Source organism: Daktulosphaira vitifoliae, unplaced genomic scaffold (genome assembly GCF_025091365.1).
Source record: "Daktulosphaira vitifoliae isolate Bord-2020 unplaced genomic scaffold, ASM2509136v1 Scaffold_1, whole genome shotgun sequence".
Lineage (NCBI taxonomy): Eukaryota > Metazoa > Arthropoda > Insecta > Hemiptera > Phylloxeridae > Daktulosphaira > Daktulosphaira vitifoliae.
In genome coordinates, this window is record NW_026099572.1 from 52,984,674 (window position 1) to 52,995,199 (window position 10,526).

Consider the following 10,526-nt stretch of genomic DNA (forward strand, 5'->3'; position numbering starts at 1 on the left):
TAAAACAATTCAATTGTTTCCACACTGAGTTTTTCAAAGCTCTCTTATGCTTCATATTAATAGGAACAACTTTACATAATTTATTTAACTAAGTACAAGTAAGGATTATCTATTCATGACTTTACAGATAATTGAAATAAAACCAATGCGATAAACTGTTATGAGAAATTTTATTTTGGAAACAAAATCATTATAAAATGTATAACAATTTTTATTATGAAATTTATATAAATTGATTTTTTAACTGAAAATATTATAATATTGTTGAATTAATGTTTTATCATATATTTTGAAAATTTTTAAAGAGGAACTGAATCAAGGTTGACGGAATTCAATGGTACTGAACCTTGTTGAGTTTTATCATCTAAAAAAAATAAAGTTTAAATATATGACAAATTTTTAATAAAATTAATTTCATATTTTAAATTCAATTCTTTCTTTTTAACAAATTAATTTTTTATTTCTGAAGCAAAATATAAGACCAAAAAATTGTTTCAAAATAATGTTTAAATTTGTTTGAAAAATACATTTTTTTATTTAAAAAACGAAAAAGAATTCATAGATTTAGCTAAAATAATAATCACGCTATTTTTGAAATTGATTGAATTAAAATAAATAGTTACCATTAGTACCGTCGTCATCTGTTAAAATATAATTTATATAATTATTAGCTTTTTCATCTTATCTTAGATTTGGAGGAAAACTTTTAAAGAATAAAAAAATTTATAAAATTCTTGTATTGTGAGAATTTTATAAAAAAAATAGTATATAAATGCTTATAATATATTTGTACAATATTAGGAAAAAAATCTTAAAATATATTATTACTCATATGCACGAATAAAGTTAATTACTAACTACATTTAATTAATAATTTATTTTAATTATTTTAATCTTACGCAGAGTGGAATCTGAGGCAACCGACAAGGAAACGATGCACATAACAAAACACAAAACAAAAATGATGTTGAAGTATTTCATTTTGAATTTTCTGCAAAATTATACACAAATAATAAATTAAATTATAAATACAAATTAATCAGTTTATCATAAATCATATTTTATTTCTGTCAAAATAAATACAATATTTAAAAAAAAATTGAATTTCTTTTAGCTAAATATATTTTATATATATATCACCTAAAAATTACTTTTTATTGAGTGGTCAATTTCTTAATTAGATTATTTCCTATTTTATAAGCTAGTATAATATGTATGTTGTAGATAAAAAAAATAAATATTATAAATGATAATTCTAAAAGATAATTATTTGCTGATAAATCAAGAATTGTATGTAACTAAAAGAAATTAAAAATTATTATTTATACTTTTAGACTTGTATTTTAAAAGATTTAGCATTTGTATAAAAAATTTAATTAAAGGAGTTTATTGAATTGATCTATTAATGTAACATAATCTCACAAATAATCTAATAGATAAAAGATAGTACTTAAATACTTAATTTACCTACTAAAATATATATTCGAATATATATTACTTACTCGTTGAAAACGATTGAAATATTTTAAATAATGTAAAGAGCTTTACTTAATCATAAGTTATAAAATATATTCTACTTTATATATTAATTTTCATAGAATATTTAATTATAAAAATAGCATAAAGAACACTTGTTTAAATCCTTTATTAATTTTTTATGATATTTTTTCAATAAAATCACATATCTTTAAATATAACTCAAAATAACTACAAAAATATGTCTTTTAATCTTAAAAGAATGCCTTACCATTTATCACGTGATAGTACACCTAAAATCAATTAATAATTTATATTTACAACAATAAAATGATTAAATTTTTTTAATAATAATACAAATCTGTTAAATTGAGATATTTTATTTACAACCATCAATGAATGAAAATATCTAGGGAATAGTAGATTTAGATTTGGTCACAAAAACATGTGTCCTTCTCAATTTTCTCTTTAACACGTTGATGGACAGTTAATGACATGTAATTTTACAAACACTGGTTTTATGAGATGCATGGGATCAGAACAACTTCCTCCTTCATAAGAAATCATTGAATATATTACTGCTATATCAGTAATAACACTTTTAGAATAGTCAAATTTTAATATTACTGCTATAACAGTAATACATGATTTTGTCCATCAATGTGTTAATATTTCAGAATTTATAATAATTAATTTTTAATAAATTAATTTTAAATGACTATGTACAGTCAGTATTGTGTTAAATACCCCCAAAACATATTAAAAAATCCCAGCACAGGTGATTCGCGGCACAGTGGTATGAAATTGATATTCAATAATATATTGTAATTTTTACGGAGATATTATAAAAATAAAAAGTAGTTGTATATTCATATACTTTTAACACGTACAAAAATTTAAAGGGATTGATGCAATATTTTTTAATAAAAAATTTTTGTTACTTATGAATAAATACACTAGACTACAAAGAATTTTCATCAGAAACAAAAATAAACATTTCTAAATCAACTTTTCGCGATGTTTTCAAATGGGCAATTACACTTTTTCTATTACTTCTAAGTTTTAATATTATTACTTATTATTAAAAAATAAGTATTTACATTTAAAAAAAAAATAATTAAGAACAAAAAAAAATTGTTTTAAATTAATACTGATTATGATTATTAATATGTTAAAAATAAGGAAAATGACATATTTAACCTATTTTTTTAATCGCCTTAAGTTGATTTTTGTGAATGTTTATAATAAAAAAAAATAAATTAATTTTATCATAACTTTTAGCTCAATTGGTAAGTTTGAAATTGACATCATTAAATAGAAAATGTGATGAGAATTAAAAAAATTGTATCGTTAAGATTAATATGCAGTTAGGAAGTTTTATAAAGACTATTTATAGTAAATTTATCAGAATAGCTCAATATTTTTTTGCATTTTTATCGTAATAGATAACTTAAATAGAAGTAATAGTAATCATTTCCTAATAACTGTTGATGTTTAAAAAGATTCTGCAATTGAAATATTCAGAACTTAATTAATTTTAATGATTTACTTTAACTAAATGAACCAATCAAAACAAAGTTATTAAAAAGATTAACTTAATTGAGCGTATTATAAAGTTTGATTATAATTGTAAAAATCCATTGTTAATTCTGGAAAAACTAACAATCATTTTTTTTTAGAAATGATTTATATAGCAACTTGTTACCAACAAATTTGGAATATTATAGTCTAGTAGTAGCACACACAAATAGAGTAAAAAATTATTAAATTATAAAGTAATATGATTTAATTTTGTATTTGAAACCTATCATATCAAATTATCGTAACAAACTTGATTCGTCAATAAATATTTTGAAAACATTAGAAATGAATGATTTTAATTGTCTGTATGGAGAACATGGGATAAGTAACTGTTTCATTGATAAATTAGAATTTTTTTTCAATATTTGAAGGTAATATCTTCAACTAGATACGATTTGTAGTCATTTGACGTATCGTTGAAAAAAGTAGGTCAAGTGAGAGCAGAGAAAATAAATGATAGACACAAAAAAATATCTTCTCAACTTTGCATCGAAGCTAAAACTTAAAATATAGTAAAATAATTTTGTATAATTAATTATAATTTAAAATATTAATGTTAGCCAACGGGCTCCTACGATAACGGTATGACTGGTAATAATCAACACAGAAGAAACAAATGAATTTAAAAAATGTATACCCAAATATAAAATAAAAGAGATTGATATTCGTACAATTTTTATTTGTATATATTATAGAAAAATATGGTATCTTGTTCTGTTTATAATAAATAAGTATTAATAAATATAATGGGCGTCCCCAAGTACAAATGTAGTTACAATTAATAAATAAAACTATAAATAAATTTACATACAATAATATCACAGGATTCAACTCGTTTAATCTACTGATTTGAATGTCTTCACTGTGGTAGCTTCAACTTTGACAATAACGGTCTAACAATCACGGAATAAACCGGTGTTCAAGTTTTCATTAATAACTTTAAATTCAATAAGACTACAACTTTTAACTAAGTCTTTCACGGCTGTATTCAATAGGCCGGATAACAACAATATTGTAACAAAGGGAAAAACACGCATACGTCGATTACGTAAACGGTATTATAACACCATATAGCGCACAGACACATTGACATATGTCAACCAAAGGTAATCAGCCGACAGACTGCTTGACCGTGAAAAATGTTTGGCCCGGTGTTGTCAAAGGCCGCAGTATATACTTCACGGTCAAATATTACCACCACTACCTCCGTGTTCAACCGGTACACGTTATCAATACCGACTGATGAGGAGATAACATGTGCTGTTTTGAACAATGAATAAGAAATTTCTTCTCGCGAGTGGCGACTACAGTGATGGGATCCTTGATCTTTATTGAAGTTATTGAATCTAAATGAGATAAAAATCAAATGAGTTGAAAATTTATTCTAACTTAATAAGAATTAAGAAAAAAATGCAAAAAATTTCCTTGTCATTGAAACCTTGTACCCCAATCGCGTAAAACACAAATTATATCAACTCGGCAACCGTACGTCGTTACATTTTTTTTTTCAAAATAAAGTATATTACATAAGCTTTAATTTAAGGTATATATAAAAGTGTCAGACTTTCCGGAACACTTTCAAAAGTTGAAAAAGTTGTCATTTTAAATCCCCCCCGTGGGCTGTTAAAAGGTCAAATGTTCACAAAAATATACCATATGATAGGTAAAGACATCAAACATCTATAAAAAAAAATTATATTGATTTATTCATTTTTGAAAAAGTTATGGCAGTTTTAAGGAAAAAAATTTAAAAAATTTCGAAAATTAGCGATTTTTAAATTTGTAATTTTTTAGAGGTTTCCCCCATTTACGGGGAACGACAGAAATTTTTTCAATTTTTGAGGGTAATGTCTTCGACTAGATACACGATTTGTGATCTTTTGACGTATCATTGAAAGTAATCGGTTCAGTGAGAGCTGAGAAAAACTGGTAACAGACAAAAAAAAAAAAAAAAAATAAACACATCATAGTAAAACCAATACCTTCTCAGCTTCGCATCGAAGCTAAATGGTAATTAGTCAAAATTCAAAAAGTGATAAATTTGTTAATTATAAATTACGGAAAATATGTTTTATCCTTAATTATGATTTTCGATCAGTGTACAATATTTTGTTAATAGTTTTTATTAATCTTAAATTGTTAAAATTAAATATAACAATTAATATTTTCAATGGTACTTTAAACATTAATAAGTATCGAGTGCTAAAATTAGAAAAATAAAAAATTAATAAAAAAGGGCCTCTTTGTTTGTGAAATTATAAGTGTTTTGCTAGTTAAATGTTGATACACATTCGTTATTATGTTAAAAAAATATTCACGCAGTGGGAAATTAAAATTAGCCTCCTCATAATTTTTTTAATTTATCCTGAAATTGTTTACAGTTATAAAAAGTACTCAACTAGGAAAAGTTGAACTATCTTAACGCACACAAATATACAAAGTATTTTATGACAGTGTTTTTAATCACTGTAAACTCAATCTATACTGACTTTCCACCTTTTTTAGTTGATATAAGACTATCTAAGAAGCTTTCCAACTACAATGTTTGAAACCGTCAACCTGCCCTTTTTTTCTATTACATAGAGTAAATATGGTTATAAAGTTAACAAATTAATAGAAGTTGACTTTTTTACTCAAAAATCATGTTGGTTATTCATAAAAGTATTATTTTAACACTTGATAATTTAGGCTCCATTAATTTATCAAAAAACTTTGATAATTATATTAATATGGATATTAGATGATAATTACTTATAATATTTTGGTCACCTTATTTATGAATAGAGTAGACCAATATTTTGAAACTTAATTCTCCTTGTCTACAACTAATGATAGAATCAAGTTTTAAAAAAATATGTTTAATAAAATTGATAAAATCATAGTACTAACAAAAACTAATATTTCGATTTATATGAGAGTAGATCAAAAATACAAGTAATATCCTTTCGTAAATATTGCATAATTACTCAAGCATTTATCTGTTATTAATGTGATATGTATTCCGACATCGTTCCAATTAGAGATTAAAATAATATAACATATTTTATACTAATTTTATCACTACTTGGATTTATTACGAAAGTTTGATGGTATATTATCTTCCATTCTTTGATATAGTTTGAGAAATCCTACGTGTGAAATACTGGGATGTAGGCTGTGTGTCTCATATCACCAAATATTACATGTAATCAACAAAACATATTATATTTTTTATCAAAATATTTTCTATAGTCCTCTACATATTATTATAAAATGTAAAATACAGCTCTGATGATGAATTCGGATCGTGTTTCAAATTTAGTCAAAAAATTTTGAAAAACACTACACAATTTATAACTTAGTAGCAAAAAAAGATATCAAGAAAATTTATCGATTCCAAAAAACTAATGTTGGGGGGGGGGTACCTACTAACCCCCCAAAATATTAGTTAATAGGTACTGAGAATAATAAACACACAAAAACATCAAAATCTAGTAAAATTTATCCATTCTCAGCTTTCCATTGAATTAAGTAATAGATTAAAAAGATATCCCAAATAACCACAATATCAATTAAAAAAAACTTTGAAGCACTCATTTTTTTTTTTTAGTTTTTTTTCAATATTTAATTTAAAATATTAATTGTTATTCTCTTTAGTTATTAATAAAATAAAATTAATAATTTCTAATTGTTCTTAACCATAAAAATTTTTTTTGGACAAATATGTTTAATTCATTAATTTACAAATAAGTTTTTATAAATAATTATTTATAAAAACTTATTTGTAAATTAGTAAGAAACATCTATATAAGAAACCAATTAAAATGCCATATCACAATGAAATTTTTAGGTAACCATAAGTTACATTGGTAGGTTTTTTTTTTAATAATATTAACAAGTGCAACCCCCTAGAAATATTCGAATGCCCAAAAAAAATAATTGTGCAAAAATCGGTGATGATTGTTTAATTTTAAGGCGTGTCCGAAGAGTGTTAAAAATGATACGTTAAGATTATTTTTTATATAAAAAATATACAGAATATTTAATTTAAAACAAATTTTATGTGAACATTTTTTTTCTGCAGTGGACGGTTTATAAAATAAATCAAGTTTCAGCGGTAAAAATAGAACATTTGTATTATCATTTTTTATTAGGCTTAATAACAATTTTCCAAAAGTTTACTAGATATCTTTTTTATAGAAATATATTATATCTACAAAAGAATTTCTATAAACTTTTTCATAGAAGTTAATTTTTTGAGATAGACAAAAAAAACTTAAAACCTACCTTTGAGGTATCATTTTTAACCCCCTTGGGGCACGTCTTAGAGTTAAACAAACATCACCAATTTTTACACAATTATTCTTTTGGGCATTCAAATAATTCTAGGGAGTGGCACTATGTAATATTAAAAGTTCATAATTAACGATCACCCCTTACAATGTATATATATATACAGGGTGATTTTTTTATCATAACCCACTCAATTACTTGCAGAATAATAATAATTTAGACATTTTTTTTTTTTCATTATCTTTAGTTACACATTATTCTTGAATTTTTAAGTATGCAATACTTTTTAAGTTCATCCCTTATGCCTTGGAAGGGGGTCACTTTGTTTTTTTAAATGGTAACACATATTTTTAATTTAATAAAATGTTTGAGTTTTTAATTTAATAGTAAATGGCATTTGAATTTTTAATATAACTTTATTAGCTTATTAGATATAAACATTTAAAGTTTCAAAATTTTGAGTTAATATACATGTATAATACACATGGGATTGTAAATACAGGTAGCTAATTGGATTTTTATGACATTGCTGTCTCAGTCACGGATTGTTTATTATCAATTATGATTATCAATAGATATATTTTCTGTATTGTCAGTTAGTGTATTTATATACTCATAACAATGTGCCTTACTACAGTTGATAATAACAATGCTTTGTACCTGCTAATATCGATGTTATAAAAAACCAATTAGCTACCTGTATTTGTAATCCCTTGTGTATTATACTTGTATATTAATTCAAAAATTTGAAACTTTAAATGATTATATCTAATAAACGAATTAAGTTATATTAAAAATTCAAATGCCATTTACTATTAAATTAAAAACTCAAACATTTTATTAAATTAAAAATATGTGTTACCATTTAAAAAAACAAAGTTGACCCCCTTCCAAGGCATAAGGGATGAACTTAAAAAGTATTACATAGTTAAAAATTCAAGGATAATGTGTAACTAAAGATAATGAAAAAAAAAATGTTTAAATTATTATTATTCTGCAAGTAATTGAGTGGGTTATGATAAAAAAATCACCCTATATATATATATATAGGTTTGATTTTGTATTTAAAATTTATTTAAAGTTCAAAAAGCATTTTAAATTTAAAAATTCTGTGATTTAAACACATATCAATATAATACCATTTTATCAAAATTTTGGGAAGTCTAAGTTTTTTTAATTCTTAAATTTTTTAAAAATGAATATAGGTAATTTTTTTTATATACATAACATACAAAAAGTAATACAGTTTAAAATAAAAATATAAATTAAATGCTACGTTAAAAGTTTTAATAAAAAAAAAAGTAACTTTTGCCTGAATATGTTCTAAAAATTATTAAAAGGACACTAATGTCCTAAAAATCGATTTTAATTGGCTTTATTTATGTATCATTAATAGAAGATAATATTTATTTTTATTTTTTTAATTCAATAAAAAGGCAATAAGTTTAAAACTCCTTTGCCTATTAACTAGCCTAAAACAATTCAATTGTTTCCACACTGAGTTTTTCAAAGCTCTCTTATGCTTCATATTAATAGGAACAACTTTACATAATTTATTTAACTAAGTACAAGTAAGGATTATCTATTCATGACTTTACAGATAATTGAAATAAAACCAATGCGATAAACTGTTATGAGAAATTTTATTTTGGAAACAAAATCATTATAAAATGTATAACAATTTTTATTATGAAATTTATATAAATTGATTTTTTAACTGAAAATATTATAATATTGTTGAATTAATGTTTTATCATATATTTTGAAAATTTTTAAAGAGGAACTGAATCAAGGTTGACGGAATTCAATGGTACTGAACCTTGTTGAGTTTTATCATCTAAAAAAAATAAAGTTTAAATATATGACAAATTTTTAATAAAATTAATTTCATATTTTAAATTCAATTCTTTCTTTTTAACAAATTAATTTTTTATTTCTGAAGCAAAATATAAGACCAAAAAATTGTTTCAAAATAATGTTTAAATTTGTTTGAAAAATACATTTTTTTATTTAAAAAACGAAAAAGAATTCATAGATTTAGCTAAAATAATAATCACGCTATTTTTGAAATTGATTGAATTAAAATAAATAGTTACCATTAGTACCGTCGTCATCTGTTAAAATATAATTTATATAATTATTAGCTTTTTCATCTTATCTTAGATTTGGAGGAGAACTTTTAAAGAATAAAAAAATTTATAAAATTCTTGTATTGTGAGAATTTTATAAAAAAAATAGTATATAAATGCTTATAATATATTTGTACAATATTAGGAAAAAAATCTTAAAATATGTTATTACTCATATGTACGAATAAAGTTAATTACTAACTACATTTAATTAATAATTTTAATTTAATAATTTATTTTAATTATTTTAATCTTACGCAGAGTTGAATCTGAGGCAACCGAAAAGGAAACGATGCACATAACAAAACACAAAACAAAAATGATATTGAAGTATTTCATTTTGAATTTTCTGCAAAATTATACACAAATAAAAAATTAAATTATAAATACAAATTAATCAGTTTATCATAAATCATATTTTATTTCTGTCAAAATAAATACAATATTTAATATAAATTTTAATTTCTTTTAGCTAAATATATTTTATATATATCACCTAAAAATTACTTTTTGAATTATCTCTTATAACTTAATAGCAACTTAGTGATATTTACTTTTTCATGCTGTAATACAATTGGAGCGTGAATATATCTATCCTGTCACTCACCTTGTAACAACTTTTAATGCTAATATCTTTAAAAAACTAATACTACATAACTTTGAAATTGCTGTTTACTCAGTTATATTCGGTTAATTAATAATTTTAGTAATAGTAATATTTAACCAAATTGTATTTTAGTAATTGTGTTTTCGAAATCGAAATAAGATTTATAATAAAAATTACTTACTTGGTATAGGCTACTAAATTGTCTGTATTGAGTAAAACGCAAGTAACTGTAATAAAAANATAAGAATTAAGAAAAAAATGCAAAAAATTTCCTTGTCATTGAAACCTTGTACCCCAATCGCGTAAAACACAAATTATATCAACTCGGCAACCGTACGTCGTTACATTTTTTTTTTCAAAATAAAGTATATTACATAAGCTTTAATTTAAGGTATATATAAAAGTGTCAGACTTTCCGGAACACTTTCAAAAGTTGAAAAAGTTGTCATTTTAAATCCCCC

General features: G+C 23.0%; 2 long non-coding RNA genes across 3 annotated transcripts; both read right to left on the minus strand.

Moving 5' to 3' along the window:
- Positions 1–151: 151 nt before the first annotated feature.
- Positions 152–10,306, minus strand: LOC126895730 (uncharacterized). Of its 2 annotated transcripts, none has more exons than XR_007701705.1 (4): positions 10,247–10,306; positions 900–991; positions 624–641; positions 152–364 (listed from the first exon to the last, which is right to left on the minus strand). It is a non-coding gene; the product is annotated as an uncharacterized LOC126895730 (long non-coding RNA). The 2 variants fall into 2 exon arrangements; XR_007701706.1 differs by lacking the exon at positions 10,247–10,306 and adding an exon at positions 1,503–1,642.
- LOC126895733 (uncharacterized) lies at positions 8,954–10,175 on the minus strand. The gene is made up of 4 exons (XR_007701709.1): positions 10,013–10,175; positions 9,716–9,807; positions 9,426–9,443; positions 8,954–9,166 (listed from the first exon to the last, which is right to left on the minus strand). It is a non-coding gene; the product is annotated as an uncharacterized LOC126895733 (long non-coding RNA).
- Positions 10,307–10,526: the final 220 nt, after the last annotated feature.